We start from the raw sequence: 22,157 nt of genomic DNA on the forward strand, positions 1-22,157 counted from the left end.
TCGATTATTGAGGAAGCCTGAAATGGAAAGGGAGGTTTTTGGAAACCTGAACACAAATTGAAAGGGAGGTTTTGGAGTTCTATTGTCTCTCCAAATCTAGCGACAGGGACCGAATATGACCAAGTCAGAAACCAAAGACACGGACACCGAGCAGTCACTAAATGATGAGACTTATTTTCAAGGTACGAAGATCGACCGAGCGATAACGACATCACCCAGGATGTTATGTTCCAGTGAAACCCTATTTGAACCGATTTGGCTATTCATAGTCTAATAATAATTTAAAAACGATGGTTTGGCTGCTTTCCAGAAATTGTGGGTGGCTCTTAAAAGAGCCGTTGGGTTTTGATGAGTTTGAGAACATTTTACTTGGAGCTGGTGTACTTGGTCACCGCCTTTGTCCCTTCCGACACGGCGTGCTTGGCCAGTTCCCCGGGCAGCAGCAGGCGCACGGCGGTCTGGATCTCCCGGGAGCTGATGGTGCTGCGCTTGTTGTAATGGGCCAGGCGGGAAGCCTCACCCGCGATGCGCTCGAAAATATCGTTGACGAACGAGTTCATGATGCTCATGGCCTTGGAGGAGATGCCGGTGTCGGGGTGAACCTGCTTCATCACTTTGTAGATGTAGATGGAGTAACTCTCCTTCCTCGACCTTCGCCGCTTCTTGCCGCCCTTTACTGCCGGTTTCTTAATGACTTTCTTGGCTCCCTTCTTGGAAGCTGGTTTCGATGTTGGTTTCTTCTCGTCAGCCATTGTCAATATCAACCAGAAATAAAGCAAACCCCTTCCGAGCGCTGATTAAATAGACAGAGCCTCACATCTATGCTAATGAGGAATGGGGAAAGGAATGATTGTGATTGGACATTGTAAGAATGAGGACAGCCAGTTATATTCTGTTTATTTGACTGGATAAAAAAACAGACCAATCAGAATTAGGATTTTGCACCAATCATAAACCTCAAATTACAATCATATTACAAACAGGAAATACATTTCAGAAAGAATGTCTCCAGTCCCAGTTTGTCAGTGTGTAAAGATCCACCGGGAAAAGTACCTGGCTGTCGGTGAGAGGGACCCTTCAGCACAGAGAGACTGGGATTCCTTCAGGAACTGTGAGTGCCTTGTAATATGTGAGTGTGTGGGATTTTCTCACTCTCTGATACAGTGTGAGTGTGGGATTTACTCACTCTGATACAGTGTGTGAGTGTGGGATTTACTCACTCTCTGATACAGTGTGTGTGTGTGGGATTTACTCACTCTGATACAGTGTGTGAGAGTGGGATTTACGCACTCTCTGATACAGTGTGTGTGTGTGGGATTTACTCACTCTCTGATACAGTGTGTGAGTGTGGGATTTACTCACTCTCTGATACAGTGTGGGATTTACTCACTCTCTGATACAGTGTGAGTATGGGATTTACTCACTGTCTGATATAATGTGTGAGTGTGGGATTTATTCACTCTGATACAGTGTGCAAGTGTGGGATTTACTCACTCTCTGATACAGTGTGTGCGGGATTTACTCACTTTCTGATACAGTGTGTGTGTGGGATTTACTCACTCTCAGATACAGTGTGTGCGGGATTTACTCACACTCTGATACAGTGCGTGAGTGTGGGATTTACTCACTCTGATACAGTGTGAGAGTGTGGGATTTACTCACTCTCTGATACAGTGTGAGTGTGGGATTTACTCACTCTCTGATACAGTGTGTGTGTGTGGGATTTACTCACTCTCTGATACAGTGTGTGAGTGTGGGATTTACTAACTCTCTGATACAGTGTGAGTGTGAGTATTACTCTAGCTAAGGCCTAACCAATGTTTTATACAGTTCCAGCATAACCTGCCTTTTCTTGAACTCTGTGCCTCGGCGAATAGAGACAAGGATATCATAGGCCCGGGGTTTTCAAGCTCAGGGTCGTGGCCTGTGGGTGGATCTCGGGAAGGCTTCAGGAGGGTGGTAGTTATCCAGATCGCGGAAGGAATGGCCAATGGTCACGACTAGTGTTTACAAATGCCAACCATGATGGACGTTTGAGATTGTCGGCCATTCCGCGCATGTGTCTCTTATCAAGTAGTGCGCAGGTCCGGAGCCCAGCAAGTTGGACTGGCTCCTCGTGATGTCAGTGCGCTGTCCCAGGCCAGTTTTGTTCAGCAAATTCTGGAGTCCTCCCACCGGAGGCGGCGCCAGCGAGCAGGTCACACGCCCCGTACGCTGACATCACGTGTTCTGGGCGCGAGTGAGATTCCTCCATTTTGCAGCTGCCAGCAGTGCTGGTGTGAACTCCAGGGTCTCTGGGGAACAACCCATGAAGAAGCTGAAAACAGGAACAAAGCAGCACAATGATGAGTATTTGAGGGGTGGTTTATAAATTGTGCCACTGCAATCAGGAGTCAAATTTCATGGGTGTTACATGTCGGGAATTACTGGCAAGTGAAAGTTTAAAACCCTCAAAATGTCAAAGACATTTGAAGAGTAAGCAGGGCGAGTTCCAGGACAAACCTCTGTATTTTTTTCAATGGATGCAGTGAGATCTTAAATCATCAGCTGGAGTCATTATCAGAAATGTAACATTGAATAACAAAGCAAGTGAGATCGTGGGGACCGAGCAGGCCCACCTGTCACATGAAAGGCAAGTGAAAATGGTGGGTGTGTGTGAGAGAGAGTGGGTGTGTGTGTGAGAGAGAGTGGTTGTGTGTGAGAGAGAGTGTGTGTGTGAGAGAGAGTGGGTGTGTGTGAGAGAGAGTGGGTGTGTGTGTGAGAGAGAGTGGGTGTGTGTGAGAGAGAGAGTGGGTGTGTGTGTGAGAGAGAGTGGGTGTGTGCGAGAGAGAGTGGGTGGGTGTGAGAGAGAGTGGCTCTGTGAGAGAGAGAGTGGCTCTGTGAGAGAGAGTGGGTGTGTGTGAGAGAGAGTGGGTGTGTGTGAGAGAGAGTGGGTGTGTGTGAGAGAGAGTGGGTGTGTGTGTGAGAGAGAGTGGGTGTGTGTGTGAGAGAGAGTGGGTGTGTGCGAGAGAGAGTGGGTGGGTGTGAGAGAGAGTGGCTCTGTGAGAGAGAGAGTGGCTCTGTGAGAGTGAGTGGGTGTGTGTGAGAGAGAGTGGGTGTGTGTGAGAGAGAGTGGGTGTGTGTGAGAGAGAGTGGGTGTGTGTGTGAGAGAGAGTGGGTGTGTGCGAGAGAGAGTGGGTGTGTGCGAGAGAGAGTGGCTCTGTGAGAGAGAGAGTGGGTGTGTGTGTGAGAGAGAGTGGGTGTGTGCGAGAGAGAGTGGGTGTGTGTGAGAGAGAGTGTGTGTGTGTGAGAGAGAGTGGGTGTGTGTGAGAGAGAGTGGGTGCGTGTGAAAGAGAGTGGGTGTGTGAGAGAGAGTGGGTGTGTGTGAGAGAGAGTGGGTGTGTGTGAGAGAGAGTGGGTGTGTGTGAGAGAGTGGTTGTGTGTGAGAGAGAGTGGGTGTGTGTGAGAGAGAGTGTGTGTCTGTGAGAGAGAGTGGGTGTGTGTGAGAGAGAGTGGGTCTGTGAGAGAGAGAGTGGGTGTCTGTGTGTGAGAGAGAGTGGGTGCGTGTGAAAGAGAATGGGTGTGGGTGTGTGAGAGAGAGTTGGTGTGTGAGAGAGTGGGTGCGTGTGTGAGAGAGTGTGTGCGTGTGAGAGAGAGTGGGTGCGTGTGAGAGAGAGTGGGTGCGTGTGAGAGAGTGTGGGTGTGTGTGAGAGAGAGTGTGTGTGTGTGAGAGAGAGTGGATGTGTGTGTGAGTGTGTTTGTGAGAGAGTGGGTGTGTGTGAGAGTGCATGTGTGCAAGAGAGTGTGGGTGTGTGTGAGAGAGTGGGTGTGTGTGAGAGAGAGTGGGTGTGTGTGAGAGAGTGGTTGTGTGTGAGAGAGAGTGTGTGTGTGTGAGAGAGAGTGGGTGTGTGTGAGAGAGAGTGGGTGTGTGTGAGAGAGAGTGGGTGGGTGTGAGAGAGAGTGGCTCTGTGAGAGAGAGAGTGGGTGTGTGTGAGAGAGAGTGGGTGTGTGCGAGAGAGAGTGGGTGTGTGTGAGAGAGTGGTTGTGTGTGAGAGAGTGGTTGTGTGTGAGAGAGAGTGGTTGTGTGTGAGAGAGAATGGGTGTGTGTGAGAGAGAGTGGGTGTGTGTGAGAGAGAATGGGTGCGTGTGAAAGAGAGTGGGTGTGTGAGAGAGAGTGGGTGTGTGTGAGAGAGAGTGGGTGTGTGTGAGTGAGGGGGTGTGTGCGAGAGAGAGTGCTTGTGTGTGAGAGAGAGTGTGTGTGTGTGAGAGAGAGTGGGTGTGTGTGAGAGAGAGAGTGGGTGTGTGTGAGAGAGAGTGGGTCTGTGAGAGAGAGAGTGGGTGTCTGTGTGTGAGAGAGAATGGGTGCGTGTGAAAGAGAATGGGTGTGTGAGAGAGAGAGAGAGTGGGTGTGTGAGAGAGAGTTGGTGTGAGAGAGAGTGGGTGCGTGTGAGAGAGAGTGGGTGCGTGTGAGAGAGAGTGGGTGCATGTGAGAGAGAGTGGGTGTGTGTGAGAGAGTGTGGGTGTGTGTGAGAGAGAGTGTGTGTGTGTGAGAGAGAGTGGATGTGTGTGTGAGTGTGTTTGTGAGAGAGTGGGTGTGTGTGAGAGTGCATGTGTGCAAGAGAGAGTGGGTGTGTGTGAGAGAGTGGGTGTGTGTGAGAGAGTGTGTGTGTGTGAGAGAGAGTGGGTGTGTGAGAGAGAGAGTGGGTGTGTGAGAGAGAGAGTGGGTGTGTGAGAGAGAGAGTGGGTGTGTGTGAGAGAGTGGGTGCGTGTGAGAGAGAGTGGGTGCGTGTGAGAGAGAGTGGGTGCATGTGATAGAGTGTGTGTGTGTGTGAGAGAGAGTCGGGGTGTGTGAGAGAGTGGGTGTGTGAGAGAGTGGGTGTGTGTGAGAGAGAGTGGGTGGATGTGTGTGTGAGTGAGAGAGTTGGTGTGTGAGAGAGAGAGAGTGGATGTGTGTGTGAGTGTGTTTGTGAGAGAGTGGGTGTGTGTGAGAGTGCGTTTGTGAGAGAGAGAGTGGGTGTGTGAGAGAGTGCGTGTGTGAGCGAGTGAGCCTCTGTATTTTACATTGTCACTCTTTGATATGTAACACATATTTTACTCTTGCTGCTCTGTTACTGGGGTGTGTGTGTGTGAGAGAGAGAGAGTGTGTTATACCATCACGGTCTCTGTGATATATGATGCATATTTTACTGTGTACTGCTCAGTTACTGTTGTGTCAAAGAGTGTGTGTATATCAAAGTTTGTGAATATGTGAGTGTGTGTGAGGAAGTGTGTGCGAGGGAATGTGTCACTATGTCTGCAAGAGTGTACGAGTGTGAGAAATAGTCTGCGTGAGTGTGTGTGTGTTTTACCTTCATTGTCTCTGTGATATTTCACACATTTTACTGCTCAGTTACTGGTGTGCGAGTGTGTTTATCCTCACTGTCTGGCTATCATATATAATATATTTTACTGCTTACTGCTCAGTTACTTAAGTGTGAGAGTGGCGAGAGTGTGTTTTACCCTCACTGTCCCTCTGTGATATATAACACATATTGAACTGCTTACTGCTCAGTGACTGGTGTGTCCATGTGTGAGGCAGTCTGAGAGAGAGGGACTAGGAGTGAGAGAGAGTGAGTGTGTGTGAGTGTGTGTGAGAGTTAGTGTTTGCCAGAGAAATAGTGAGTGTGTGTCACACTGTCTCTCATTGTCCCTCTGTGAAAGATAAAGCATAATTTACCACTCAGTTACTGGTGTGTGTGTGTGAATGAGAGAGTGTATGAGTGTGTGTGAGAGAGAATGTGTGAGAGAGAGTGAAATACGAGTTATATAGCACAGAGACAGTGAGGGTTAACACAAACTTACACTCTCTCTCTCACACCATCTCTCATACACACGCACTCTCTCTCTCTCTCACACACACCAGTTACTGAGCAATAAGCAGTAGAATATTCAATATATATCGCAGAGAGACAGTGGTTACTATCACAGAGGTTACTACACACACTCATAGGTCGATTGTCCCGAAAGACGAGCTGTGAGGTAATTTGGACATTCTGAATTCTCCCTCCCTGTACCCAAACAGGTGCCAGAATGTAGCGACTTGGGGCTTTTCACAGAAACTTCATTGCAGTGTTAATGTAAGCCTACTTGTGACAATAAAGATTATTATAAGATAGAGTCATATCTGTGTGTATGTGTTAACCTCACTGTCTCTCTGTGATATATAATGAATATTTTACTGCTTACTGCTGTGTGGGTGTGTGAGTGAGACAGTGTGTGTGTGAGTGAGACAGTGTGTTTGGGAGTGTGTGTGTGAGTGAGGCAGTGTGTTTGGGAGTGTGTGTGTGAGTGAGGCAGTGTGTTTGGGAGTGTGTGTGTGAGTGAGACAGTGTGTTTGGGAGTGTGTGTGTGAGTGAGACAGTGTGTTTGGGAGTGTGTGTGTGAGTGAGACAGTGTGTTTGGGAGTGTGTGTGTGAGTGAGACAGTGTGTTTGGGAGTGTGTGTGTGAGTGAGACAGTGTGTTTGGCAGTGTGTGTGTGAGTGAGACAGTGTGTTTGGGAGTGTGTGTGTGAGTGAGACAGTGTGTTTGGGAGTGTGTTTGTGAGTGAGACAGTGTGTTTGGGAGTGTGTTTGTGAGTGAGACAGTGTGTTTGGGAGTGTGTTTGGGAGTGAGACAGTGTTTTTGGGGTGAGACAGTGTGTTTGGGAGTGTGTGTGTGAGTGAGACAGTGTGTGTGTGAGTGAGACAGTGTGTGTATGAGTGAGACAGTGTGTTTGGGAGTGAGACAGTGTGTTTGGGAGTGTGTGTGGGAGTGAGCCAGTGTGTTTGGGAGTGTGTGTGTGAGTGAGCCAGTGTGTTTGGGAGTGTGTGTGTGAGTGAGCCAGTGTGTTTGGGAGTGTGTGTGTGAGTGAGACAGTGTGTTTGGGAGTGTGTGTGTGAGTGAGACAGTGTGTTTGGGAGTGTGTGTGTGAGTGAGACAGTGTGTTTGGGAGTGTGTGTGTGAGTGAGACAGTGTGTTTGTGAGTGTGTGTGTGAGTGAGACCGTGTGTTTGGGAGTGTGTGTGTGAGTGAGACAGTGTGTTTGGGAGTGTGTGTGTGAGTGAGACAGTGTGTTTGTGAGTGAGACAGTGTGTTTGGGAGTGTGTGTGGGAGTGAGCCAGTGTGTTTGTGAGTGTGTGTGTGAGTGAGACAGTGTGTTTGGGAGTGTGTTTGTGAGTGAGACAGTGTTTGGGAGTGTGTGTGTGAGTGAGACAGTGTTTGGGAGTGTGTGTGTGAGTGAGACAGTGTGTTTGGGAGTGTGTGTGTGAGTGAGACAGTGTGTTTGGGAGTGTGTGTGTGAGTGAGGCAGTGTGTTGGGAGTGTGTTTGGGAGTGAGCCAGTGTGTTTGGGAGTGTGTGTGTGAGTGAGACAGTGTGTTTGGGAGTGTGTGTGTGAGTGAGACAGTGTGTTTGGGAGTGTGTGTGTGAGTGAGACAGTGTGTTTGGGAGTGTGTGTGTGAGTGAGACAGTGTGTTTGGGAGTGTGTGTGTGAGTGAGACAGTGTTTGGGAGTGTGTTTGGGAGTGAGACAGTGTGTTTGGCAGTGTGTGTGTGGGTGAGACAGTGTGTTTGGGAGTGTGTTTGTGAGTGAGACAGTGTGTTTGGGAGTTTGTGTGTGAGTGAGACAGTATGTTTGGGAGTGTGTGTGTGAGTGAGACAGTGTGTTTGGGAGTGTGTGTGTGAGTGAGACAGTGTGTTTGGGAGTGTGTGTGTGAGTGAGACAGTGTGTTTGGGAGTGTGTTTGAGTGAGCCAGTGTGTTTGGGAGTGTGTGTGTGAGTGAGACAGTGTGTTTGGGAGTGTGTGTGTGAGTATATGAGTGAGTGTGTGTGTGTTTATTGTCGCTGTCTCTCTGTGATGTATAACAGCTTTTACTGCTTACTGCTCAGGTACTGGTGAGTGAGAGTGTGTAAGTGAGAGAATGTGAGTTTTACCCTCACTATGTATCTGTGATATATAACACATATTTTACTCTTACAGGTGTGTGTGTGTTTTACCCTCACTATGTATCTGTGATATATAACACATATTTTACTCTTACAGGTGTGTGTGTATTTTACCCTCACTATGTATCTGTGATATATAACACAAAGAACATAGAACAATACAGCGCAGTACAGGCCCTTCGGCCCACGATGTTGCACCGAAACAAAAGCCATCTAACCTACACTATGCCATTATCATCCATATGTTTATCCAATAAACTTTTAAATGCCCTCAATGTTGGCGAGTTCACTACTGTAGCAGGTAGGGCATTCCACGGCCTCACGACTCTTTGCGTAAAGAACCTACCTCTGACCTCTGTCCTATATCTATTACCCCTCAGTTTAAAGTTATGTCCCCTCGTGCCAGCCATATCCATCCGCGGGAGAAGGCTCTCACTGTCCACCCTATCCAACCCCCTGATCATTTTGTATGCCTCTATTAAGTCTCCTCTTAACCTTCTTCTCTCCAACGAAAACAACCTCAAGTCCATCAGCCTTTCCTCATAAGATTTTCCCTCCATACCAGGCAACATCCTGGTAAATCTCCTCTGCACCCGCTCCAAAGCCTCCACGTCCTTCCTATAATGCGGTGACCAGAACTGTACGCAATACTCAAAATGCGGCCGTACCAGAGTTCTGTACAGCTGCAACATGACCTCCCGACTCCGGAACTCAATCCCTCTACCAATAAAGGCCAACACTGCATAGGCCTTCTTCACAACCCTATCAACCTGGGTGGCAACTTTCAGGGATCTATGTACATGGACACCTAGATCCCTCTGCTCATCCACACTTTCAAGAACTTTACCATTAGCCAAATATTCCGCATTCCTGTTATTCCTTCCAAAGTGAATCACCTCACACTTCTCTACATTAAACTCCATTTGCCACCTCTCAGCCCAGCTCTGCAGCTTATCTATATCCCTCTGTAACCTGCTACATCCTTCCACACTATCGACAACACCACCGAATTTAGTATCGTCTGCAAATTTACTCACCCACCCTTCTGCGCCTTCCTCTCGGTCATTGATAAAAATGACAAACAGCAACGGCCCCAGAACAGATCCTTGTGGTACTCCACTTGTGACTGTACTCCATTCTGAACATTTCCCATCAACCTCCACCCTCTGTCTTCTTTCAGCTAGCCAATTTCTGATCCACATCTCTAAATCACCCTCAATCCCCAGCCTCCGTATTTTTTGCAATAGCCTACCGTGGGGAACCTTATCAAACGCTTTGCTGAAATCCATATACACCACATCAACTGCTCTACCCTTGTCTACCTGTTCAGTCACATATTTTACTCTTACAGGTGTGTGTGTGTTTTACCCTCACTATGTATCTGTGATAAATAAAACATATTTTACTCTTACAGGTGTGTGTTTTACCCTCACTATGTATCTATGATATATAACACATATTTTACTCTTACAGGTCTGTGTGTGTGTTTTACCCTCACTATGTATCTGTGATATATAACACATATTTTACTCTTACAGGTGTGTGTGTGTTTTACCCTCACGATGTATCTGTGATATATAACACATATTTTACTCTTACAGGTGTGTGTGTGTGTTTTACCCTCACTATGTATCTGTGATATATAACACATAATTTACTCTCACAGGTGTGTGTGTGTTTTACCCTCACTATGTATCTGTGATATATAACACATATTTTACTCTTACAGGTGTGTGTGAGTTTTACCCTCACTATGTATCAATGATATATAACACATATTTTACTCTTACAGGTGTGTGTGTGAGTTTTACCCTCACTATGTATTTGTGATATATAACACATAATTTACTCTTACAGGTGTGTGTGTGAGTTTTACCCTCACTATGTATTTGTGATATATAACACATAATTTACTCTTACTGGTGTGTGTGTGTTTTACCCTCACTATGTATCTGTTATATATAACACATATTTTACTATTGCAGGTGTGTGTGAGTTTTACCCTCACTATGTATCTGTGATATATAAAACTTATTTAACTCTTACAGGTGTGTGTGTGTTTTACCCTCACTATGTATCTGTGATATATAACACATATTTTACTCTTACAGGTGTGTGTGTGTTTTACCCTCACTATGTATCTGTGATATATAACACATATTTTACTCTTACAGGTGTGTGTGTGATTTACCCGCACTATGTATCTGTGATATATAACACATATTTTACTCGTACAGGTCTGTGTGTGTGTTTTACCCTCACTATGTATCTGTGATATATAACACATATTTTACTCTTACAGGTGTGTGTGTGTTTTACCCTTACTATGTATCTGTGATATATAACACATATTTTCCTCTTACAGGTGTGTGTGTGAGTTTTACCCTCACTATGTATTTGTGATATATAACACATAATTTACACTTACAGGTGTTTGTGAGTTTTACCCTCACTATGTATCTGTGATATATAAAACTTATTTAACTGCTTACTGCTCAGTGACTGGTATGTGTGTGAGTGAGAGTGACTGAGTGTGTGTGAGAGAGAGTGTAAGTGTGTGTGACAGTCGTGCGAGTGTGTTTATCTGGGACTTGAGGTCAATGTGAGTCTGACTGCTTCTTTTCTCTGTGACGGTGGAGATGATGTTGTGTCTGTGTCTCTGCAATGTTGGATTAATATTGTACTTACTGTCAGTTAGAAGGAGACAGCGACACATACATTTTGCTGAGGAATCATCATCTTGTTCTTGGAACTCATCTCTTCATCTGTTGAACTAGGGGGAAGAAAGCATATCTCTTGTAAATCAGGGTCAAATGAGGCCAATGATAAATCAATCTATTCTTTCAACTGATAATCACAGAATTTACAGTGCAGAAGGAGGCCATTTGGTCCATCGGGTCCATCTTTGTCAAGAGCATCTCACGCCTCCACCCTAACCCAGAAATCCATGCCTCCACCCTAACCCAGTAACCCATGCCTCCACCCTAACCCAGTAACCCCACCTAACCTTTTTGGACACTAAGTGCAATTTATTAGGGCCAATCCACCTAACCTGCACATCTTAGGACTGTGGGAGGAAACCGGAGCACCCGGAGGAAACCCACGCAGATACGGGGAGAGCGTGCAGACTCCGCAGATAGCAACAAAAGCCTGGAAATTGAACCTGGTACCATAGAGCAGCGAAGCAGCCGTGCTAACCACTATGCTACCTTGCTGCCCCCAATCAGTAAAAGAAAGAAAATACTCTCCAAATCCTAACCCAGAATCAGACAAATAAGCCAGGCCCAGAAAGAGCTCTCCCTTCCCCCTGCTCACTCCAAGTCCCGGAACAAGATCGTGCTCCGCTAAGCCTCTTGCAAACAGCCCCCGATTCTCCCTGAACTCCCCCCGAGTCAGTAATGATCTCTGAGCCTCTTTGCTCACACTCCCAAATGGATGTGCTGCTGCAATGAGAACGCTGTTTCCTCGCTGACCTGGGCCCTGACATTGACATTTAACTCAGTTTCAACAAAGCGATTCCACTCACTGACCAAATGGAGTGTGTGGGGGAGGGGCTGCGCATGCGCTCCCAATCTCAGAATGATGTGGAGATGCCGGCGTTGGACTGGGGTGAGCACAGTAAGAAGTCTGACAACACCAGGTTAAAGACCAGCAGGTTTGTTTCGATGTCACTAGCTTTCGGAGCGCTGCTCCTTCTTCAGGTGAATGAAGAGGTATGTTCCAGAAATATATATAGAGACAGATTCAAACATGCCAGACAATGCTTCGAATGTGACCATTAGCAGGTGATTAAATCTTTACAGATCCAGAGATGGGGTAACCCCAGGTTAAGGAGGTGTGAATTGTCTCAAACCAGGACAGTTGGTAGGATTTCGCAGGCCAGATGTTTGGGGATGAATGTAATGCGACATGAATCCCAGGTATTACATTCATCCCCCACCACCTGGCCTGCAAAATCCTACCAACAGTCCTGGCTTGACACAATTCACACCTCCTTAACCTGGGGTTACCCCATCTCTGGATCTGTAAAGATTTAATCACCTGCTAATGCTCGCATTCGAAGCATTGTCTGGCATCTTTGAATCTGTCTATATATATGTTTCTGGAACATACCTCTTCATTCACCTGAGGAAGGAGCAGCGCTCCGAAAGCTAGTGACATCGAAACAAACCTGTTGGACTTTAACCTGGTGTTGTAAGACTTCGTACTGTGCTCACCCCAGTCCAACGCCGGCATCTCCACATCGCGACTAGCAGGGGCGGGGTTACACCGGGCATGCGCACATCCCCGCAGCAATCCCGCATTGAGAATCAATGGGAACATTCCCCATTTCATAGTCATCACATGTGGAGCTAAACCTCCGATAGAGCCCTTGTTGGGGGACTGTGTGTGTGGCTGCAAATGGCCCTGCGCCCTCGGGCTCAACCAATCACCTTTTGTAGCTGTGTGCTTGTCCCAATGAGAGATTCAATTTGCAGTCATTGCCTGCAGCTTGTTTGTTATTACACTGTCACTCAGCCCCTCAAACTCACACTTTCTGCAAACTACCTTTCCACTGATTTACCTCATTTTCCACTGAACCATAGAATTACCACAGTGCAGAAGGAGGCAATCTGGCCCATCGAGTCTGCACCGACACTCAGAAAGGGCAGCCCACCTAGGACCACTCCCCACCCGACCACCATAAATCTGTATCCCTACGTAATCTACACACCCTTGGATACAAAGCGGTAATTCAGCATCGCCAATCCATCTAACCTGCACATCTTTGGCTTGTGGGAGAAAAACAGAGCACCCGGAGGAAATCTACACAGACACAGGCAGAATATGCAAACTCCACACAGACAGTCACCCAACGCTGGAATTGAACCAGGATCCCTGGCACAGTGAGGCAGCAGTGAAACCAATGTTCCCCCTCCAAATGTATTCACTCCCCTGGTTCACTCGCTCTCCAGGTTTACTCACTCTCCAGGTTCACTCACTCTCCAGGTTCACTCACTCCCCTGGTTCACTCACTCCCCTGGTTCACTCACTCCCCCGGTTCACTCACTCCCCCGGTTCACTCACTCTCCTGGTTCACTCAACCCCCTGGTTCACTCACCCCCCTGGTTCACTCACCCTCCTGGTTCACTCACCCTCCTGGTTCACTCACTCTCCTGGTTCACTCACTCCCCTGGTTCACTCACCCCCCTGGTTCACTCACCCCCCTGGTTCACTCACTCCCCCGGTTCACTCACTCCCCCGGTTCACTCACTGCCCTGGTTCACTCACCCTCCTGGTTCACTCACCCCCCTGGTTCACTCACTCTCCTGGTTCACTCACTCTCCTGGTTCACTCACTCCCCTGGTTCACTCACTCCCCTGATTCACTCACTCTCCTGGTTCACTCACTCCCCTGGTTCACTCACTCTCCTGGTTCACTCACTCCCCTGGTTCACTCACTCCCCTGATTCACTCACTCTCCTGGTTCACTCACTCCCCTGGTTCACTCACTCCCCTGGTTCACTCACTCTCCTGGTTCACTCACTCCCCTGGTTCACTCACTCTCCTGGTTCACTCACTCTCCTGGTTCACTCACTCTCCTGGTTCACTCACTCACCTGGTTCACTCACTCACCTGGTTCACTCACTCCCCTGGTTCACTCACTCTCCTGGTTCACTCACTCTCCTGGTTCACTCACTCCCCTGGTTCACTCACTCTCCTGATTCACTCACTCTCCGGGTTCACTCACTCTCCTGGTTCACTCACTCCCCTGGTTCACTCACTCTCCTGGTTCACTCACTGTCCTGCTTCACTCACTCTCCTGGTTCACTCACTCTCCTGGTTCACTCACTCTCCTGCTGCACTCACTCTCCCGGTTTACTCACTCTCCCGGTTCACTCACTCCCCTGGTTCACTCAGTCCCCTGGTTCATTCACTCCCCTGGTTCACTCCCCTGGTTTACTCGCTCTCCTGGTTTACTCGCTCCCCTGGTTCACTCACTCCCCTGGTTCACTCACTCCCCTGGTTTACTCACTCCCCTGGTTCACTCACTCCCCTGGTTCACTCACTCCCCTGGTTCACTCACTCTCCTGGTCCCCTCACTCTCCTGGTCCCCTCACTCTCCTGGTCCACTCACTCTCCTGGTCCACTCACTCTCCTGGTTCACTCACTCCCCTGGTTCACTCACTCCCCTGGTTCACTCACTCCCCTGGTTCACTCACTCCCCTGGTTCACTCACTCTCCTGGTTTACTCGCTCTCCTGGTTTACTCGCTCCCCTGGTTCACTCACTCTCCTGGTTCACTCACTCCCCTGGTTTACTCACTCCCCTGGATAATTAACTCTCCAGGTTCACTCGCTCTCCTGGTTTACTCACTCCCCTGGTTTACTCACTCCCCTGGATAATTAACTCTCCTGGTTCACTCGCTCTCCTGGTTTACTCACTCCCCTGGTTTACTCACTCCCCTGGTTTACTCACTCTCCTGGTTTACTCACTCCCCTGGTTTACTCACTCCCCTGGTCCACTCACTCTCCTGGTCCACTCACTCTCCTGGTTCACTCACTCTCCTGGTTCACTCACTCCCCTGTTTCACTCACACCCCGGTTTCACTCACTCTCCTGGTTTACTCACTCCCCTGGTTTACTCACTCCTCTGGTTTACTCACTCTCCTGGTTTACTCACTCCCCTGTTTTACTCACTCTCCTGGTTTGCTCACTCTCCTGGCTCACTCACTCTCCTGATTTACTCACTCCCCGGGTTCACTCACTCTCCTGGTTCACTCACTCTCCTGGTTCACTCACTCTCCTGCTGCACTCACTCTCCTGCTGCACTCACTCTCCTGGTTCACTCACTCTCCTGGTTCACTCACTCCCCTGGTTCACTCACTCCCCTGGTTCACTCACTCTCCTGGTTCACTCACTCCCCTGGTTTACTCACTCTCCTGGTCCACTCACTCCCCTGGTTCTCTCACTCCCCTGGTTCACTCACTCCCCTGGTCCACTCACTCCCCTGGTCCACTCATTCTCCTGGTTCACTCACTCCCCTGGTTCACTCACTCCCCTGGTTCACTCACTCTCCTGGTTCTCTCACTCTCCAGGTTCTCTCACTCACCTGGTTCACTCACTCTCCTGGTTCACTCACTCCCCTGGTTCAATCACTCTCCTGGTTCACTCACTCTCCTGGTTCACCCACTTCCCTGGTTCACTCACTCTCCTGGTTCACTCACTCCCCTGGTTCACTCACTCCCCTGGTTCACTCACTCTCCTGGTTCACTCACTCTCCTGGTTCACTCACTCCCCTGGTTCACTCACTCCCCTGGTTCACTCACTCCCCTGGTTTACTCACTCCTCTGGATAATTCACTCTCCTGATTTACTCACTCCCCTGGTTTACTCACTCCCCTGGTTTACTCACTCTCCTGGTTCACTCACTTCCCTGGTTCACTCACTCTCCTGGTTCACTCACTCCCCTGGTTCACTCACTCCCCTGGTTCACTCACTCTCCTGGTTCACTCACTCTCCTGGTTCACTCACTCTCCTGGTTCACTCACTCTCCTGGTTCACTCACTCTCCTGGTTCACTCACTCCCCTGGTTCACTCACTCCCCTGGTTTACTCACTGCCCTGTTTTACTCACTCTCCTGATTCACTCACTCTCCTGGTTCACTCACTCCTCTGGATAATTCACTCCCCTGGTTCACTCGCTCTCCTGGTTTACTCGCTCCCCTGGTTTACTCACTCCCCTGGTTTACTCACTCCCCTGGTTTACTCACTCTCCTGGTTCACTCACTCTCCTGTTTTACTCACTCTCCTGGTTCACTCACTCCCCTGTTTTACTCACTCTCCTGTTTTACTCACTCTCCTGTTTTACTCACTCTCCTGGTTTACTCACTCCCCTGTTTTACTCACTCTCCTGGTTCACTCACTCTCCTGGTTCACTCACTCTCCTGGTTCGCTCACTCTCCTGGTTCACTCACTCTCCTGGTTCACTCACTCCCCTGGTTCACTCACTGCCCTGTTTTACTCACTCTCCTGATTCACTCACTCTCCTGGTTCACTTACTCCTCTGGTTCACTCACTCCTCTGGATAATTCACTCTCCTGGTTCACTCACTCTCCTGGTTCACTCGCTCCCCTGGTTTACTCACTCCCCTGGTTTACTCACTCCCCTGGTTTACTCACTCTCCTGGTTCACTCACTCCCCTGTTTTACTCACTCTCCTGTTTTACTCACTCTCCTGGTTCACTCACTCCCCTGTTTTACTCACTCTCCTGTTTTACTCACTCTCCTGTTTTACTCACTCTCCTGGTTTAATCACTCCCCTGTTTTACTCACTCTCCTGGTTCACTCACTCTCCTGGTTCACTCACTCTCCTGGTTTGCTCACTCTCCTGGTTCACGGCAGTTTTCCCAAGCACCATCTTTTACACACTCGCCCGATTTATACGCAGCCTCGAATTGCACATTATTTGGTTACAACCCCCCTCCCCCAGTTTGCACACTGCCCTGTTTACACACTCCCCTGTATTACACACTCCCCTGATTTACACACTGCCCTAATTACACATTCCCCTGATTTACACATTCCCCTGATTTACACATTCCCCTGGTTTCCACACTCTCCTGATTTACACACTCTATGAGTTTGGATACAGCAAAGATCTTACACACACCCTGGTTTACACACTCCCCTGATTTACACACTCTATGGGTTTGGATACAGCAAAGATTTTACACACACCCTGGTTTACACTCCTCTGATTTACCCACACTACGGGTTTGGATACAGCGAAGATGTTACACACCACCCTGGTTTCCACACTCCCCTGGTTTGCCGCTCCCCTGATTTCACACACTCAACTGGTTTAAACCATCCACTGGTTTTGCACACTTCTTGCTTTACACAGTGTATACTCCATTTGATCCATACACTCCCCTGTGTGCGTACACTTCCCTGGCTGACACACTACCTGCTTTATCTACTCATTTGTTATGTGTGGCTTTCCACACTCACCTTGTTTTGCACATTCACCTACTTTTGTGCACACAGGTTTACACACTATTTGATATGCCCACACTCCTGGTTTACACTCACACTAATTTTACACACTCCTGGATTTAAACGCCACTGATTTATACATGCCCACATTGTGTTTTCCTTCTTTGTCACAATCCACTCAAACACACCCCTGATTTTACAGCCTCCAGGTTTACAGACATCGATATTGCACAATCACCTCATTTTACACACTCCCCTCATTAACACACTTACACCCCTGGCTTTACACTCTCCTCTGGTTGTACCAAATTCCCAGCTTTACACATTCCCAGTTTACATAATTCCATTATATTATGATAGTTTTGATTGAATTCCACTCTTTCCGTTAGAAAATGAAGCACATCTGACTCAATATTTCAATACCAAATGTATCAAGGTATCTCCTTGTGTTGGTGTGGGACATATTGTACTGGGGGGAAATAGTAAAAGCTTCCTTATTGAGCTCCCATGCTCAACACAATCTCTGAACAAATCTAATACTCTTGTCAAAGAATTCAGCTCCAGTTGTAAACTTCTCCAGTCTCCACTTGAATAACTGACATCCTGTTCTGAGCAGCTTACTGCACTTTCTCTGCAATAGGCACCATGACATATTGTCAAAGCTGGATTTTAAAATTCTTATTCAGTTTGTCTAATATAGAAGTCTGCATGTTTACCAATCATACTTCTTATAATGTGTGTCATTGCTTAGGTCTCTTCTTGAAGCATGAGACCTGGTCCTGATGTCTGAAGCTGCCTTTTTCATTCTGCTTAAGTTATGAATGTTCTTATCTGTAACATCTGGGCTACATCAATGACATTAGTATGAACTTCATCAAGCACCGACAGTGTCTATGGCACAGTGATGGAGCTGGATTGTGCTGGGGGTTTTTGAATAATAGAAAACTGATTTGCTTTTGTGTCAGGTTGAGAATATATTTAATGTTTATGACTCCAGTTCACAAATTTTAAGAAGTTTTCATGATAAATAATTGAGCATGAATGTTAAGTTCCAAACGAGATGAAAACGGTTGTCCATTATCTTTCATCAGCCTCTGTGTCCATGTTCCATGTGTTCCGGATCTTCGCTTTACTTTATTTCCCTTCAGATTAAACATACACGCATCGATTAGGAGCTGCAGACTTATGCACTCTCTATCTCTCTGTGTCTCTCTCTCTTTGTCTCCCTGTGTGTCTCTCTCTTTGTCCCTCTCTCTGTCTCTCCCTCTCTCTGTCTCTCACTCTGTCTCTCTCTCCTTCCCTTTCTGTCTCTGTCTAAGTGTCTCAATGTCTCTCTCCTTCAATATGATTATCTCACTCCCTCTCTTCCGCTCTACATCTCTGTGTTATGTGCCACTGGTTCCATTGTTCTCTCTCTCTCTGTTTCTCTCTAGTTTCCTTTATGTGTCTCTGTCCTCAATATCTGTCTACTTCAATATGAGTATCTCACTCCCTCTCTCCCGCTCCACATTGCTGCGTTACTATGTCGCTCGCTCTATTTTTCTCTGTCTCTCATTTTCAATCTGTCATTCGGTGTGTTGTGGACACAGTGATAACACGTGTAACACTGGCCCTCACTGTCAATACTGGACACAGTGATAACACGTGTAACACTGACCCTCACTGTGAACACTGGACATGGTGGTAACACATGTAACACTGGCTCTCACTGTGAACACTGGACGCAGTGATAACACGTGTAACACTGGCCCTCAGTATGATCACTGGACACAATGATAACATGTGTAACACTGGCCCTCACTGTGAACACTGGACACAGTGATAACACATGTAACACTGACCCTCGCTGTGAACACTGGACACAGTGATAACACGTGTAACACTGGCACTCGCTGTGAACACTGGACACAGTGATAACACGTGTAACACTGGCCCTCACTGTGAACACTGGACACAGTGATAACACGTGTAACACTGGCACTCGCTGTGAACACTGGACACAGTGATAACACGTGTAACACTGGCCCTCATTGTGAACACTGGACACAGTGATAACACCTGTAACACTGGCCCTCACTGTGAACACAGCTGCCGTGTTGTGGGTGAAACGGTCACTGTCCCTCCTCCACACAGGAAGTCCTGGTCTATCAGATCATCTTTATTTTTAAAATTTGCTGTTTGGATCAGAATGGTCAGAATCTGTGTCACTGTGAAAATCTCCACTCTCAGAGGGGGTGGGATTATTCGTTAACTGGGGGTCCCTGCTTGTTGAGTTTGCGGTTCAGTGTTACCGGGCAGTGCAGGAGGATCACATCAAGCAGGAAAATCTCCACTGAGAGAGAGGAGATCAATTGTATTTTCACCTTCAAGGGAGGTTTGTCATCAATGAATTTAGATTTTAAAATATGACTGGCTGCTGCCGGGTATTTAGGTAAACAGAAAATAGGGAGCAGAAAACTCAGAGAGTTGAACAGTAATTAAGACACGGATTGGGAACAAGTGTTCTGGAGAAGGGGGTGTAGATAGCCTGAGTCACATTGTGATCCAAAAAGACGAGGTGTTGGGTGTCTTAAAAAATATTAAGGTAGGTAAGTCCCCAGGGCCTGATGGGATCTACCCCAGAATACTGAAGGAGGCTGGAGAGGAAATTGCTGAGGCCTTGACAGAAATCTTTGGATCCTCGCTGTCTTCAGGGGATGTCCCGGAGGACTTGAGAATAGACAATGTTGTTCCTCTGTTTAAGAAGGGTAGCAAGGATAATCCCAGGAACTACAGGCCGGTGAGCCTTACTTCAGTGGTAGGGAAATTACTGGAGAGAATTCTTCGAGACAGGATCTACTCCCATTTGGTAGCAAATGGACGTATTAGTGAGAGGCAGCACGGTTTTGTGAAGGGGAGGTCGTGTCTCACTAACTTGATAGAGTTTTTCGAGGAGGTCACTAAGATGATTGATGCAGGTAGGGCAGTAGATGTTGTCTATATGGACTTCAGTAAGGCCTTTGACAAGGTCCCTCATGGTAGACTAGTACAAAAGGTGAAGTCACACGGGATCAGGGGTGAGCTGGCAAGGTGGATACAGAACTGGCTAGGCCATATAAGGCAGAGAGTAGCAATGGAGGGATGCTTTTCTAATTGGAGGGCTGTGACCAGTGGTGTTCCACAGGGATCAGTGCTGGGACCTTTGCTCTTTGTAGTATATATAAATGATTTGGAGGAAAATGTAACTGGTCTGATTAGTAAGTTTGCAGACGACACAAACGTTGGTGGAATTGCGGATAGCGATGAGGACTGTCGGAGGATACAGCAGGATTTAGATTGTCTGGAGACTTGGGCGGAGAGATGTCAGATGGAGTTTAATCCGGACAAATGTGAGCTAATGCATTTTGGAAGGTCTAATGCAGGTAGGGAATATACAGTGAATGGTAGAACCCTCAAGAGTATTGAAAGTCAAAGAGATCTAGGAGTACAGGTCCACAGGTCATTGAAAGGGGCAACACAGGTGGAGAAGGTAGTCAAGAAGGCATACGGCATGCTTGCCTTCATTGGCCGGGGCATTGAGTATAAGAATTGGCAAGTCATGTTGCAGCTGTATAGAACCTTAGTTAGGCCACACTTGGAGTATAGTGTTCAATTCTGGTCGCCACACTACCAGAAGGATGTGGAGGCTTTAGAGAGGGTGCAGAAGAGATTTACCAGAATGTTGCCTGGTATGGAGGGCATTAGCTATGGGGAACGATTGAATAAACTCGGTTTGTTTTCACTGGAACGAAGGAGGTTGAGGGGAGACCTGATAGAGGTATACAAAATTATGAGGGTCATAGACAGAGTGGATAGTCAGAGGCTTTTCCCCAGGGTAGAGGGGTTAATTACTAGGGGGCATAGGTTTAAGGTGAGAGGGGCAAGGTTTAGAGTAGATGTACGAGGCAGGTGTTTTTACACAGAGCACAGTGGGTGCCTGGAACTCGCTACCGGAGGAGGTAGTGGAAGCAGGGACGATAGGGACATTTAAGGGGCATCTTGACAAATATATGAATAGGATGGGAATAGAAGGATACGGACCCAGGAAGTGTAGAAGATTGTAGTTTAGTCGGGCAGCATGGTCGGCACTTGGAGGGCTTGGAGGGCCGAAGGGCCTGTTCCTGTTGGGTACATTTCTTTGTTTGTTGAGAAGAGGGAGAATTCTGCCCTGGGAAATGTCATTTCCAAACCTTGTGTGTGGATATGAATATTGTGGAAGAGAGAGTGTGTGAAAGGGGCGGGCCAAACAGGAGAAACCAACTGTGTTTGTGTGTCCGCTCTGACCAGGAGATCTCCCAATCCCTCTGGGACTAAATGGAAATATTTTTCATTCCAACAATCCCCCTGTTCCCGTCCTACTTTTCCAAGTTGGATTTCAGGGCAGTTTCGATGCTGCTTTCCAGATTTCTGTGGAAAGGTTGGGAAAATGAGAGCGATCGGGTGAGAGAGCGCGAACAGTGCATCAGTAAAACGGGGTTAAATGCAAAATGGAGCCTTCAAATCGCGTGAAACCTTTTCTACAGCAAACATGAGAGTGTGAGAGACAGGAAGGAATTATCCTGGGACACTGTGGAGCTGGAATTTGAGTGGAATTGGAGAGTTTGGGACGAGAGAAAAACACAGAGAGGCAGCAGCAGCCTGGAGCTGAGAGCAGGTTGTCTCCGCCCCGTCCGCTCGCTGCCTTTAAGTTGCTCAGTGCCGCCACCAGAGGCTTCATTTCTCACCCACATTGACGGAGAGATTTTGTGCAGAGTTCCGGACATGAGCGACAGTGCAGCCGCCGAAACGGCTCCTACAGCCGCCGCCCCAGTCAAGGCTGTCAAGAAGCAGAAGGCGGTTCCCCGGAAGAAACAAGAAGGTCCCGGGCTGGGCGAGCTGATCCTCCAGATTGTGGCGGAAAGCGGCGATCGCAAGGGGATTTCCTTACAGGCCATAAAGAAGGCGCTGCGGAGCAAAGGGGTCGATGTGGATAAACGGGGGGCCCAGATCAAGCAAAGTGTCAGAAGGGAATTGGCTAAAGGCGCCTTGGCTCAGGTCAAGGGCACGGGCGCCTCCGGCTCCTTCAAGATCGTGAAGAAGACAACCGGGGGGAAAGTGAGAAAGACCGGAGCAGGCAAGAAACCTTCAGTGAAGAAACCAGCAGCCAAGAAATCTCTCAAGAAACCAGCAGCCAAGAAATCTCCCAAGAAACCAGCAGCCAAGAAATCTCCCAAGAAACCAGCAGCCA

General features: G+C 47.9%; 1 long non-coding RNA gene across 1 annotated transcript in view; it reads right to left on the reverse strand.

The window, feature by feature from the left end:
* Window positions 1-870: 870 nt before the first annotated feature.
* LOC140400019 (uncharacterized) overlaps window positions 871-22,157 on the reverse strand; it is an 88,383-nt gene continuing 67,096 nt past the window's right edge. The window contains exons 3-4 of the long non-coding RNA XR_011937974.1: window positions 10,628-10,712; window positions 871-2,317 (exon numbers count right to left, since the gene is read on the reverse strand). This is a non-coding gene — a long non-coding RNA (uncharacterized lncRNA). The remainder of the gene's footprint in view (window positions 2,318-10,627; window positions 10,713-22,157) is intronic.

This window comes from Scyliorhinus torazame, chromosome 24 (assembly GCF_047496885.1).
Source record: "Scyliorhinus torazame isolate Kashiwa2021f chromosome 24, sScyTor2.1, whole genome shotgun sequence".
Classification (NCBI taxonomy): domain Eukaryota; kingdom Metazoa; phylum Chordata; class Chondrichthyes; order Carcharhiniformes; family Scyliorhinidae; genus Scyliorhinus; species Scyliorhinus torazame.